The sequence below is a fragment of the Chionomys nivalis genome, chromosome 6 (assembly GCF_950005125.1).
Source record: "Chionomys nivalis chromosome 6, mChiNiv1.1, whole genome shotgun sequence".
Taxonomy (NCBI): domain Eukaryota; kingdom Metazoa; phylum Chordata; class Mammalia; order Rodentia; family Cricetidae; genus Chionomys; species Chionomys nivalis.
Genome location: NC_080091.1, coordinates 85,297,102 through 85,312,738, shown reverse-complemented (window position 1 = coordinate 85,312,738; position 15,637 = coordinate 85,297,102). Strand labels below are relative to the sequence as shown.

The 15,637-nt window shown below is 40.4% G+C and overlaps 1 pseudogene; it reads left to right on the top strand.

The window, feature by feature from the left end:
* Positions 1-4,767: 4,767 nt before the first annotated feature.
* LOC130876366 (UDP-glucuronosyltransferase 2B31-like) lies at positions 4,768-8,997 on the top strand (annotated as a pseudogene).
* Positions 8,998-15,637: the final 6,640 nt, after the last annotated feature.

Sequence of the window (15,637 nt, the reverse complement as noted above, 5' to 3'; positions counted from 1 at the left end):
CTTCTTCCGTGGTCTGGGCAGGACTGTGGAAAGAGCTTCCTTCTTTCCAGAATACTCTTGTTCTCATTGTCCCACCTCTACTTCTTGTCTGGTTTTCCTGCCTATACTTTCTGCCTGGCTATTGGACAATCAGCATTTATTTAAAATATAATTGACAGAATATAGATGATTTCCTCACATCACTTGCCCCTTAAAAAAAAGAACATCCATTTTGGGGGAATGTAGGTGTAGTTCTCCAGGCTACTTCCTGCTGGTTGGAGGCACTGATAATCTTATGGGAACCTAAAGAAAATTTAGAATTATGATCAAGTCCTGACTGGAGTATACTGTGAGTCTTGATCATCTCAGGCAGCAGTCTTGAATCTGTTCTGGATGTAGAACTTTGATATCCGGGGCATCTGTTCCTACTGGAGATTTCTCAGGTAGTCTTCCTTGATCAAACCTGATTTTTCTTAACTCAGAATGAATCCATAGCCTCGCATTTCCTGTGGAAACAAAAGCAAAATCTCTTCTCCAAAGTAACATACTTGACTTCAATTTTGAAGTCAAGGTATTTTCAAAATACCTATCTTGGATTAATTCAGCAGCATTTATAAGTAAATATCTTTTAGCAGCTGTTGCTCCTTCCTCAGCATTCAAACAATTCAAAGAAAGCATAACAACATACAGTATCAAGATTCTCTGTGTATTTTTCATCTTTATGTGGCTTTATTTTAACCTCTATTTCTCTTATTTTTACTTTTAACTTTTGGCTTTTTGAGACAGGTTTTCTGTATCTTTGTCCTGGAATTCCCTCTATAGACCAGGCTGTCCTTGACCTCACAGAGATCCACCTGCCTCTGCCTCACAAGTGCTGGGATTAAAGGTGTGTGCTACCACACCTTGAACTCACAGAGATTTGTCTGCCTCCTAAGCTTTGGGATTGAAGGCGTGTACCACCACACCTAACTACTCTCTTTCTTTTTTATTTTAAGGACTTTAACCTTTAGCTTGCATATACTTTTAACACAGTGTAAACCATTTAGAGGTTTGGGGGGGGGGGTTGTTTGTTTTTGAATCTCTCTTTACTGTATATATCTCTCTATTTTTCTGACCACATGAGTCTTTAATTTGCTAAGCAATATGGAGAGGATTAAATCTGTGTCTTTGATGGCTAGATCAAGCCCATTTCTTAGCTTTCTGAGATTTCAGCATTGTGGCTGAGGTACTGGCCATAGCCATGTTTATTGCCACAACTCTAAGGTGTTTCAAGGTCCTTGCCAGCAAGCAAGCTGCAATAGTGTGTCCACAAACAACACTCAAATGTTCTCTCTGTAGCCAGACCTCCTGTCTCAAAAAGTCAGAGTTCGCACTTACAGGGCAGCCCAGAAAGCCAGCATTTTAAAACAGCGCAGCTTTTTACCCGTTACAGCTGAAAGCCAAAAAGCATGCAGTTGGATTTTCACCAATACTATGTAAGAGTTTTGTGGCAGGACCTCTTAAAAGGACTGCAAGGTTTTGCAGCTAAAGCTGAGTGAGGAAGCCTCTCTTAAATGAGAGCACTTGCTTGCCTCTAGCAAGCATAGCAGACCCGAGAAATTGCTGCTACCAAGAAGCCATACTTTACTTTATTCTTTTCTGCCCAGAATTACTTCCCAAGCTCTGTCAGGCTTTACATGGATGCAGCTGGCCATGTGGGTGCCATTTTGTAACATGAGGGCCTGCTTGTTGGGGTTTCTGTCCTGCCCATTTCCCATAGCCATTTAGCATCCAAAGAATCACACAGAAGTCTTCATTAGATATAAACTGATTGGCCCATTAGCTCAGGTTTCATTTTAGCTCTTATAATGTATACCAGCCCATTATTCTAGTATATGTTAGCCACATGGTTGGGTACCTTTTTTGGCAGGGTAGGTCACATCTTGCCTCTTCCGTGGTCTGGGCAGGACTGTGGAAAGAGCTTCCTTCTTTCCAGAATACTCCTGTTCTCACTGTCCCACCTCTACTTCCTGTCTATACTTTCTGCCTGGCTATTGGACAATCAGCATTTATTTAAAATATAATTGACAGAATATAGACAATTGTCCTGCACCAATGATTCCTTTAGTAGATATATTCTGGTTTAGCTTAGCAGCACATACAATAAAATTTCTCTCTGTGCTTAGCTCCTTACAGTCAAAAGATTCAAAGAAAACACAATAATATGCATAATCCAGACTCTCTGTGTATTCTCCATCGTGGCTTATTTTTCTTTACTCATTCTAATCTATGACTATCTGTACTCTGTCTCATTAAAGACTTTACCTTTTTTGAACCATTAACTTTATTTTACGACTCTCTATACTCTTTTCCTTCTCTCTTCCAAGCCTATGTACATTTATCCTACACTGTGACCCATTATTTTATGTCTGAATCTGTCTTATTGTGAATCTGTAATTCTTTACTGTCCAGGAGCACTTCTTAAAATGCTAAGCACTTCTTAAAAACAACTTTTTGCACCATTGGTAGGGGTAATATGGTACTACCTGTTTGCCTGCTCAGTGGAAAACTTAAGCTGTGCTATTAGTATGACATATACAATAGTTCCTGCTACCTCTGCACAGTCTAGTGTAGCAGAGCTGCTGGAATCTCTGAGCTGTGAACACTGCCCCAGTTCCAGGTACACTGCCTGTTCAAGCTGCCATCAAGCAAGCCGCATGCAGCATGCTGCCCACAAACACGATTCAAATGCTCTGTAGCCTGACTTTTGCCCAATATAGTCAGAGGTCGCACTGGCAGCCTGGCCCAGAAAGCCAGCATTTTAAAATGGCGCAGGTTTTTTTCTGCTGCTGCTGCTGAGTCAGAAAATCTCGCCTAATAAAGCTGTGGCACTCCGCCAGCAAACAGCAGAAAGCTATGTTAAACTCTGTATTCTCGTGTCCAGAATTTTTTAAGCTTTTTAAGTTTTATGTGGATATAGTCAACCACATTGGATCAAGGACCAGGCGGGTCAATGAGAACAGGAAAATTCTGGGAAGAAGGAAGACCTAGTCCACAGTCCTGACCCAGCCTTGGAAGAAGCAAAATGTGACTGCCTCACCAAATAAGGTACTGAGCCATGTGGCTAATATAGACAAGAATAATGGGTTAATATAAGTTATAGAGTTAATAAGAAGCCTGAGCTAATAGGTCAATCAGTTTATAACTAATGTAGACCTCTGTGTGACTTCTTTAGGGCTTAACGACTGCAGGGACTGGACAAGACAGAAAACTCAGACAACAAATATCACCATAGAACCTTTGTCTAACAACAGATGGAAACAGAGGCAAAGACCCACATTGGAGCACTGAACTGAGCTTCCAAGATCCAGTTGAAGAGTGGAAGGAGTGAAAATATGAGCAAGGAAGCCAAGACAATGAGGGGTTCATCCACTGAGACAGTTTGCCTGAGCTAATGGTAGCACACCAACACCAACTAGACTGAGAGTGAATGAACATGGAAACAAACTAGCTCCTCTGAGTATGGTTGACAGTTGGGGCAGACTGAGGGGCCACTGATAGTGACACTGGAATTTATCTCTACTGCATGTACTAGCTTCTTGGGATCCTATTCTCGTTGGATGTATACCTTGCCCAACCTAGATGTAGTAGGGAGGGCCTTGGAATTTCCACAGGGTGGGGTGCATTGCCCTCTCTTAGGATTGGAGGGAGTGGAGTGGGAGGGGGATGGAAAAGACTGGAAGGAGGAGAAGGAGTGGGAATTTGGATTGGTATTTTTTATTCAAAAAGTATTAAAGAAAAAGTTTAAAGAAAAAATTTCTATTAGAAATCTGTACCTGAAGGGAAATGGCCATTTTACAAATATTTTATTGCAACTATTCCCTAATAAAATCCATTTTCAAATAATAAAAAAATACTTTGGAAATATAAAAGCCAATCACAAAATATTACCCATATTTTAACACAATTTATATGATATCCTCAAGATAAGAAAACAATAACATAAGGAAGTAGATAAGCAGTTGACAAAGTCTGAATCAAGTGGAAAGGTTAAAATATAGTACATACTTCTGGGATATTGTACTTCTCTAAACTTTATTACAGTGGTTGATTCATACTTCAGAGATTATGCTGTGAACCTCTGGACTATAGATCTAAAATTGATGAGTTATGTGATACATGATTAACACATCATATACATTCACATGGGGAAAAGTCACTGAACTATGAAGAAAGAAAATATACCTCAGCAGTGTGGCTTTTATTTCAGGATTTACATCAACCTATATTTTTTGACAAATTTATTTTGACTTTCTCTGTCTCTGTCTCTCCTTTCTTTTCCTCTCTCTGTGTCTCTCCCTCTCTCTGTCTGTCTCTCTCTCTCTTTCTGTTTTTTTGAAACTAGATTTCAGATTTCTTAGTGTAGCTCTGGATGTCCTGGAACTCCTCTGTAGACCAGGTTGACATTCAACTCAGAAATCTGCCTGCCTCTGCTTCCCTAGTGATGGGATTAAAGGCATGTGCCACCACTGCCAGCACAAGTTTATTTTCACTATTCTAAGAAAAATGTTTTAAAATCTCTAGCATATCAAAGACAAATTACTCATTCAGGGTCACTGAGAATCTGTAGTCATTTCACATGATCACATCTGCCTTCTGGTTTTTGCACTTGGCATCCAGAGACTATGACTATCTCATTTCTATTTGCTTTGGTGGATACAAGTTATACTTTAACTAATGATTACTCTTTTCTTTATCTGTAAGAGTCGAGAAATCACCATTTGAAAGGCAACTCTGAACTTAACCAAGATGTCTATGAAAATGACAGTAGCCCTGCTCCTACTACAGCTGAGTAGCTTCTTTGGGTCTGGAAGTAGTGGGAAGGTGCTGGTGTGGCCAGTGGAATTCAGCCATTGGCTCAACCTAAGGATAATCCTAGAAGAGCTTGTGAAGAAGGGCCATGGAGTGACTGTTCTGAGACCTTCAGTTTACTTTTCTTATGAAGTTGGCAACACATTTGCTATGAATTTGAAACATATCCTGCATCATTTTCCATGACTGATGCTTAAGAATTTTTCAAAGAAGCCTTCAACAAACACATTTATGAGCTGCCAAAGCAATCATTTTTGGGATACGTTTTATGTTGAAAGAACTGTTTTTGTTCGAGTCAGAATATTTTGAGCATTTCTGCAAAGATGCAGTTTTAAACAAGGAACTAATGACAAAACTAAGTAATTCAAGCTTTGATGTCCTAGTAGCAGATCCATTCCTACCCTGTGGTGAACTGCTGGCTGAAATTTTTAAGATACCGATTCTTTCCTGGCTTCGTACAGTGGAGGACTGCCACTACCTCCTTCCTATGTGCCTGTTGCTTTGTCAGAATTGAGTGATCGAATGACATTCATGGAGAGGGTACAAAATCTAATCTATGTGCTTTCTTTTGACTTTTGGCTACAAATGTTTAATGAGAAGAGGTGGAATCAGTTTTACAGTGAAGTATTGGATAAGTGCAATGGTCATCTGGGATTGTTGTATTCAAAATTTGCTGTGTCATTGAAAGTAAACTTGAAACAACAGGATAGACAGTCATCAGTAAAAATGTAAAAAACCTGTGAAATTATCTGCCTAATTCAAAACTGTATAAAAGCCTATGTCCCAATGGTAAATTAGAAAGCCTTGTCTATGACTTGCCAAGACACTTACGAATGATACATACGCACCAAGCAATGCTTTGTGGGCTTTTTAAGCAAGTACATAGGCATTTACTATTTTATCTCATCTTTTTAGAACAGTTTTACCTGGAGTGAAATGTATCCTTATCATCATCACCATCATTAGTATCATTATTATCTATTTGTGCACTGACTGGGGGATTGTGTATCTAGGCACACAAGTGGAATTTGAGGACACCTTGGAGTCTATTCTCTTTACATGCTCACATATATTCTCAGGATGGAAGCATGCTTGCCACCTTGCATAGCAAATGCTTTAACCCTTTGGACCATCTGGCTGACCCCTAAAATAATTATTTTAAACTCATTCAATGTCCTCTCGAGCAACAGACATATAGATTGAAGATTAACAGACATTTCTACCATGGTTACCTATACAGCATGGAGAACTTATCACTTCTAAAATAATTAGTAATTTTATTTAAAATTTGAAAACTTTCTGACTTTACATAATGAGTTTTTTCACATTTGTGACACACACCATCTCTGTCTCAGACACAGCAAGTTTATGAATGAAAGATTATAGAGAATCCAAATTCAGTCACCAGGTGTCTAAAATTCTTCTCTTTTAAACTATTAATGGTGCCAGCAAATGGCTCACCAGGTAAAGGCACATCCTTCCAAAAATCTGAAGATCTTAAACCCATCCATGGGGCATAAGAAATGAAAGGACAAAATGACTTCCTACAAATGTCCTCCGGCCTGTGAGCTCTACACGCATAAACAGTGCATGCACATGCACATAAACACACACACACATTCTATTAAGTAAATACCTTTTTTTTTCTTGATACAAGAATGTCAACTTTATTGTGCTCAGAGGCAGCTTATAGGGCTCTGGCCATGCCCCAGCTCTCAGGACCTTTCAGTTGCGGGCCCACCACAAACCCCTCTCCTGCCATCAGGGTCTCGTGCTCAGAGCAGCTGCATGCACAGGTAAACACTAAAATGTTCAAGTGAGAGCATGGACATTGTTAGTTATAGAGTTTTAAATGTTTTCTTTTTTAAAGGAAAAATAGTAGGGGATAGAGGTCTCATTCCCTAATCTATGACTTACCTTTGCTTATTATTTACAAACGTAGGTATACATGCATTCAGTCATAATTTAAGAGTAGTAACAAGATAAGGGACACAGGGGTAATCAAACTTCTCTTGGAAGTCAACCAGGACAGTCCAGTGAGACTCTGTCTTAAAAAGAAATTCTGAAACAGAATCCCCACAGATGTTTACACTGGGCATGGCAGCACACATCTGTAATCCCAGCAGTTGAGATGTGAAGGAAGAGGATCTGGAGTTCAAGGTCAACTTTGCCTACACAGTGACACTGGAATCACCCTGTGCTCCATCAGAATATGTGTGTTGAAGCAAAACAAAACAGCACAAAATTCTCAATTCCCTTAGAGAACTACACATCAAGGTTCCAGCAGCTAAAATGGGTAAACCAGTTCTAAGGGGGCATTTCCCTGAGTATTATAAATGAGATTCATAGACAATGGCATTAATTATATTGAAACGGCATATCTAGATATCTGGTAATCATGAATTTCCAAGGTTGTTACACATATGTGTTATCTTTTCGAAAATCACACACACACTTGTAAACAACTCTGGCTACATTATCAAAAATATTTTCAGAAGACTACATGGCATGTCCATCTCTACCTGACAATTTTGTTCTACCTTCACTTTTCTGATTCCTCTTCAGGACGACCCACGACCCTCTCTGAGATGATGGGGAAGGCAGATATATGGCTCATTCGAACCTACTGGGATTTAGAATTTCCTCACCCTGTCTTACCAAACTTTGATTTTGTTGGAGGACTCCACTGCAGACCTGCGAAGCCTCTGCCAAAGGTAAAATAAATTCCTGCTTTCTTTCTTCTCTTTTCCTTGCATATTTAGCAAAAGTGACCATCTTTCATTCCTTCAGAATGTTTGTGGCAAACTCAGAGTGTCACAGAAATTTAGATAAAGAAACCTGCCAGTAGAAACACCAGCACTATTCCATCACACGAGTCTGGACTTCCTTTCTGAAGCCTTGTGGGACATCTAAGGACAGGGACAGAGTACTGGTCAACATAGAGACGACCTCAGTGATTCATGCAGAACAAAAGATAAGTGACAAGGCCCCCCACAAGAAAGTGCTGAGTACACAGAGACACAAAGTGTGCACAGACTCACCCAGAAACACCAACAATTCTACTCTGAAGACAGACAGCAAGCAAGCAACAATGTTACAATGAGGAAAGGCCAAGTTGCCCTGCAGTAAAAGTAAAGATGAGAGAGAGCACACAGTTTGGTCTAGTGAAGAAAACTCAGTATCTCTCTGGTCACATAAATCTTCCCTTAATTAGTGACTATAAATAAAATATATAAGTTCACACATTCGTTTAGGAATACTGTTTTAACTAGGCAAAGATGTGAGACTTGTTTATACTGTAGAATATTGTTTTAACTGTGCAAAGGTGTGTTACTTTTGTTTGTGCTGTATTTGTTTAATTATGTAAAGATGTGTTGTGTTTGTTTGACCTTCCCTGCCTGTGGCACCTGATCGGTCTAATAAAAAGCTGGGATGGCCAACAACTAAGCAGAGAAAGAGTAGACAGGGCTGACAGGCAGAGAGAATAAATAGGAGGAGAAGAATGAGAGAAGGAGGAGTTAATAAGGGACACCCACGGGACCAAAAGCCAGGCAGCTGTAGGCCAGCCAGACACAGCAACAGGAAGAAAACAAGAAAAGGTGAAAAATCTCCAAGGCAAGAGCTAGGGGATCACATGCTAGAATGAATTCAGACAATTCTTGACAAACATCCCATAGGAAAAGTAAGGGACAGAGTCAGGGAATAGCTCCTTCCCAGGGTTAAGGGAGGGAACAACTAAGACCTCAAACCAAGAAGGTCCATTTTCATCAAAGAACCTACAACTATAATAAGATTCTGCCCATCCATTAAAACTGAGATATCTAGGAAACTGGTCTTCTTTATCCCCCTGCATTCTAATTAAACTTTAAAAGGAGGGTAAGGTCATTAAAATACAAGACCTATCCTCACTAGCATCAGTAGATGATTCAGTTCACCCTCGCTGAGGAGTGGATGGGGGCGGGGCAGGTAAGTGGAAGGAATAGGAGTAAACTATGTGGGGCGTTTACCTATCTGAGAGACCTGAGTTACATGTGCGTGGCCGTGGTGATATCCAGGCTCAAGCTGCTGATTATGGCCATGTCTGGGTCCGTGATCCTTCCACAGATGGGGTCTGTGTTGATGTCTGCTGCTTGTGTTACCACAGGGACTCACGAGAACCATGTGTGAGCCACGTTGAAGAATGAGGGTCACGCTGAGCCACACTCTCCCTCACGGAGAGCTAATGGTCTCTCTCTTCACCATGGGCGTGACAAAACCTGAGGGGCTGGTCTAGCAGGCTGGTCAGAACAACGCAGCTCCACCCAGAAACATTCAGGGCTTTATGTGGACACCGACCAACATCTAACCCATGTATGATCTGCAGTGTGTGAAGGGACTGGTCCTGCAGGATCTCCATAACTCAATGCAACTGCAGAATACCCTGTTAAACTTAGCCCTTATGTGTCATGTGGAAGGAAAGAGACAACACTTTTAGGCTCCAAAGATTTTAATAAATCACCACATAAGCAGGTCACTGATTCATCAGGGCTGCAGGACAAGAACTCGGAGCCCTGTTTCTCCTGATAGCCCCAAGCAGGGGCAGATGTGATGTTGAAAAGCATAAAATTCACAAACATTTGTTGCCAAATTACGGTTACAATTTTCACCAATCAGGATTTAGAGATTAGGAGCTTCCTTGTTGTCTTCCATCATTGTCAACCGACATTCAATGCAAGTCTTTCAGTCCAACCAATCAGATTCATTTGTTCCGTCTGTGTTTAGGAACAGCCATAATATTTCTAAAGAACTAAAGATGCATACTAGTTCTGTGGTTGGGGGAGACTGGTCAGTCATAGGGGAGTTCTCAGCTCCCCTAGGGCTTGGGAACACAAACCTTATTTAAATCAAAACGGCAGTACTTAGGCCTAGGTACTTTTTGCTTTCTCCCTCCTGTCTGAGAGGAGTTTCAGTGAAGGTCCGATATTGATGGTGAAGCAGAAGCCAGACCATGGACCTGACCAACAACATATTAGACAATGAACATTTGCAGGTAAAGCTGTATGGAGAAAAGGATGTACTGATGATACGCAGACACTCCCAATACCACTACAATTGAAGAGGAGATGTAAAGGCAAAAGAAGAGAGAAGCAAAGTGCTTTTTTTCTTGATTGCATTATTTCGTTTTGTCTTTGTTTTTAATTAATATTCTTATTTGCATTTTTATTTTTATCTTATTTTTATAATTTCTTTGTTAGTTTTCCTTGGGGGGCACTACAAGGATGAAGGATGGATATGGAGGGACTGGGAAGTGAGTGGGATTGAGGTGCATGATGTGAAATTCCCCAAGGATCAATTCAAAAATTATGTTAATGAAAAAATTCAAAAAAAAAAAAGAAAAAAACACAAAAAGCTTCCCTGTTTACTGACATATCATTTCCAACCTTCAGGGATAGAAGTACAGTCTCAATTACAGGTTTGATACTATATATATTTAAGGCATGCAGGCCAGGAAAACAAGTAAGCTAACTGCAGATCTTCACACTTCCTCCTCTCCTCCAAATCCACTCTCCCTGTCTATCTCCAGCTCTGCAACCACCTGCTGCTGCAGCCTCCCCTCCAGCCACACCCCCATCTCCAGTGACTCACAAAGATCCTCTCTTACCTACCTTCCCTCAACTCATTCCTTTATCCCAGGCCCCAACTGCAGCAGGCACTCTGGGGGAACCTGCCAGGCAAGCTTGCCAGAGAAACAGCCCACCAAAAGGCAGGTGGGTGAGCTTCAGATCTTCCCTATCCCTCCTCTTTTTGAGATTTCATCTTAAGACAGTCAGAAAGTACAAGATCAACAAAACAAATTAAAGCTTATACTGAAAAGTGTGTGCAGTAAGGGGAATAATCTATTGCTGGTGGGAGTGAAAACTGGTACACACACTATAAAAATCAATGTGGTGATTCCTCAAGAAGATGGGAATTAATTTACTTTGGGATCCAGCTATACCACTCTTGGGCATATATCCAAATGACACTTTATCCAACCACAGAGACAATTAGTCAACCATGTTAATTGCTGCCCTATTCATAATATCCAAAAAAAATGAAAACAACCTAGATAACCCTCAACAGATAAATGGATAACCAAAATATACATTGGCACAATGGAAGATTACTCGGTTATTAAAAAAAAAAACCTAAATCACGAAATTTGCAGGTAAATGGAAGCTAGAAAAAAATTATTCTGAATGAAGTAACTTAGATCCTATAAGACCCAGTGGAGACAGAAGACCTTATGAAAAGAAAGCATTTTTTTTAAAGATTTCTGCCTCCTCCCCACCACTGCCTCCCATTTCCCTCCCCCTCCCCCAATCAAGTCCCCCTCCCTCATCAGCCCGAAGAGCAGTCAGGGTTCCCTGCCCTGTGGGAAGTCCAAGGACCTCCCACCTCCTTCCAGGTCTAGGATAACAGGATCTATGCACACATGAACTCACAGAGACTCGGGCAGCATACACAGGGCCTGCACAGGTCCAAGCCAATGGGGTCCTAGACCTGAAAGAAGTGAACACATGCCACCATTCCTAACCCAGAAGCAACTTCCAATTGATAACCACTTGCAAAAGAAAAGTTAGATCTCTCCAAGAGTGTTGGCTTCTCTTCCAGAGGACCCAGGTTCAATTTTCCCAACATCTACATGGTACCTCACAACTGTAATTCAAGCTCCAGGAATCAAATACCCTCTTCTGACACTGTGGACACTGCACACACATGGTGCACAGACATACATGTAGGCAAAACACCCATACACATTTTTTAAGAAAAAAAATTTAAAAAAATTCTTTGGATCCAAGCATGGGGGCAAACACCTATAATTCAGGCACTTGGGAGTCTGAGGAAAGAGAATCATGCGTTCATGACCACCTGGGTTATATAGTGAGACCCAATTCAACAGAACACTTCTAATGCAGTGCATAGCTCAGTATCAGAGTGCATGATTAACAAATATAAAGACTTGCATTCAATTTACAAGAACTGGCAAAAAATAACATTTCTTTCAGAAAAAGATAAAACATATAAAGTACAAAAGAAAACATCTGGCAGAATGCACAAATAAATAAATGTTGAATATTTATAGCCATGAAGTGTCTACCCTTTCAAAATAATGCTTAGTAAATTGTTATATGAAAATTCAGTAAAATGAACACATTGATTCCTAATAGCAAACTCAAAGATTTTATATCATATAATCAATTATAGTCCCATTTGCAATGCTTGCATGGACCAGGAATCTGATCTATTATTTGTTCATTTTGAGCTTGATTTAAGGTGCTTATTCCATATTTAACATATTAATAAATGTATTGCAATATATTAATTTCAATAGGTTTAACATATAAATTCTCACAATTTTCATGCTTTTATAATGGATTAGTTCCCTCAGAAGCCTTACTTCAAAATTTTTGTGTGAACATCAAGATATGGGATCAAAATTTTAATGATCCTCCCATCGAGTCATGTTGCCTTCCCTTCAACTTTGGCAAGCATTGCATTATGTCATCAATAAGACTGCAGAATGAATGACATGGCTTAATTTCTACAGATCCGGGATAAAAGGCAGCACAGTCTCTGTGCTCAGGCATCCATGGTTTAGGAATAAGTTGGGGTTGTGACACTTTGGGATTCACAATTCTCAGCATGCTGTGCATTATTCTCCTGTTCTGAAATCTTTTCTGGTGGTAGCATCATTCTTAACTGTGACCTGTATAGCCATAGGGCATAGACACAAGTCATCAACACTCTTGCATGGCCAGTGTTAGGCCATCTGGGGCTACATGGTGAATAAAACCTAGCTTTTTAAAAAAAAAAAGAATAAGAAAAAAAGAAAAAAATGAAATTATTACTAGTGATGGGAAAGGGCTGATGAGGAACAGGGAGACATAGATGACTGTCAAATTTTAGTCACAAACCCTAAATAAGTGTTGATATGTAAAGTATATCATGTGAATAATAGCTAATAATGCTGTGGACATTTAGTGAAATAATCAGCTTTGAGGAGTCTTCCAGGATGGGTTTGAACTCACAGAGGTACTGCTGTATCCTCCTCCAGAGTGCTGGGATTCGAAGCATGTACCGTCATGGCTGGCTGAGACACACACAAGAAAATTGGTCATATAAGATCATAGATATGGCCTGCCAGAAATCCAGGTAGGCTGCCTGCAGACCTTCTCTTCTCTCTCTCTTCCCCCAGATACAATCCCCCAGTCTCACCCCCAGCTCAGCTGCTGAACACCCCTGGCAACCTTCTCTGCCCTACCTCCCATCACCCATGAATCTCACAGATCTCCCCCCTCTAACCTTCCTCTCCCTACTTGTTACTTTGTCACAGACTCCAGCAGGTACCCCCTGATAACCCAAGGGCTGCTTCTCCCAGAGAGTCACAAGTAGGCTGAAAGTGGACCCACACATCTCCTACTGTTCCTAGATCCAACACCCCTGTCTCATCCCTGACTCTGTATCAGGACACCTGCTGTGGTCTCCTTTCCTCTCTGACCTCATCCCCAAGGAATCACAAAAACCTTCTTCAACCTTCCCACCCCCAACTCATCCCCATACCTCAGCCTCCAACACCAGAAAGCATTGTGACCATACCAGCTTAGGCCAGCTGGATGATGGAGCATGTGATCAAACCAGACTCCCTGAACGTGGCTGACAAGGAGGGTTGAGAAACCAAGGACAATGGCACTGGGTTCTGATCCTACCGCATGTACTGACTTTGTGGGAGCCTAGTCTGTTTGGATGCTCATCTTCTTAGTCCTGGATGGAGGGGGGAAGGACCTTGGACTTCCCACAGGGCAGGGAACCCTGACTGCTCTTTGGACTGGAGAGGGAGGGGAAGGAGGATGGGGAGAGTGGGAGGGAAATGGGAGGAGGGGAGGAGGTGGAAATTTTTAAAGAAAAAAAAAAAAGGCCAGGAAGACAGGCAACACACAACCATTCCACTCTCCAAAATTTCAGAGAAGGGACAGACACCAAGGAGCAAACCCTTCCCCAAACAAATCCAGAAATCAGCACATAGACCTGTAATTATGATGTGGGAGTGATTTCTTTATAAACTGTTGCTTTCATTGGTTAATTAATAAAGAAACTGCCTTGGGTGGGCGGAGTAAACAGAACAGAATGCTGGGAGAAAAAAAGCCGAGTCAAGCAGTCGCCATGATTCTCCCACCCGACACAGACGCAGGTTAGGATCTTACCGGTAAACTACCACCTTGTGGTGGTACACAGATTATTAAAAATGGGTTAATCTAGATTTGAGAGCTAACCAATAAGAGGCTAAAACTAATGGGCCAAGCAGTGTTTAAAAGAATACAGATTCCGTGTAATTATTTCGGATAAAGCTAGCCAGGTGGTGGGACGCAGCCCACAGCTCCTTACAACATAATCATCCAAAACCCACGAGCTTAGAAGCCAACATAAAAACACAATCAATAACAGCCTAAACAATATGTCCCAACTAGAGCCCGGCTATTGTGCCGTATCAGGTCCTGAATATTCCAACATAGCTGAAGCGCCGGAAAAGGACCTTAAAACCAACAATATGAAGATAATAGAGGTCATCAAAGAAAATAAATAGGTCCCTTCACAAAATCCAGAAAACAACAAAAAGTTGCACAAAAGGAAACTAATAAAAGTGCTAAAGTCCTAAAAATGGAAATACAATCAATAAAGAAAACACAAATGAAGACAATTCTAAAACCAAAAGAAGCTGCAAAGTCAAATTCCACCCACAGAATACAAGAGATGAAAAAAAGAGTCTGAAGTATTGAAAATACAATCGGAAGAAATGGATATATTGGTCAAAGAAAATGTTAAATCTAAAAAGAAAAAATTCTGAAACAAAACATCCAGGAAATTTGGGACACTATGAAGAGATGAAACCTAAAATAGGAATAAAAGGAGAAGACACCCAACTCAAAAGCCCAGAAAATATTTTCAACAAAATCATAGAAGAAAAATTTTCTAACCTTAAGAAGGAGATTGTCAGTCACACTACAAAAAGCAAACAGAACAAACTGACTAGACCAGAAAAGAAAATTCCCTCTCCACATAATCAAAACACTAAACTACAGAACAAAGAATATTAAAAGCTGCAAGGGGGAAAAAACCAAATAACATATAAAGGGAGACTTATTAGAATTACACTCGACTTCTCAAAAGAGAATCTAAAAGCCAGAAGGGCCTACACAGATCTGCTGCAGATTCTAAGAGACCACAGAAACCAGGCTTGACTATGATATCCAACAAAACTTTCATTCATTATAGGTGGAAAAATAAGACATTCCATGATAAAGTCAAATTTAAACAATATCTATCTACAAATCTAACCCTACAGAAGATGCTAGAAGGAAAACTCCAACCAAAGGAGGTTAACTACACCTATGAAAACATAAGAAATAAACTCACAGTAGCAAAATCAAAAGAAGGGCAGCACACAAACACTACCAACAATAAGAACAACAATAAAAAACAAAATAATGTGATAAAGGTCTTGGAGAAAGCAGGGATACAAGGAACATGCCTAAACACTAATAAAGGCAATATACAACAAGCCAACATCAAACTAAAAGAAACTCCCAGCGATTCCACTAAAATCAGGAACAAGACAAGGTTGTCCACTCTCTCCGTATCTATTCAATGTAGTCCCCATGAGGTCCTAGCTAGAGCAAAAAGACAACAAAAGATCAAGGGAATACAAATTGAAAAAGAAGTCAAACTCTGTTTGCTAATGATATGATAGTTTATATAAGTGATTCCAAAATTTCTATCAAGAAACATG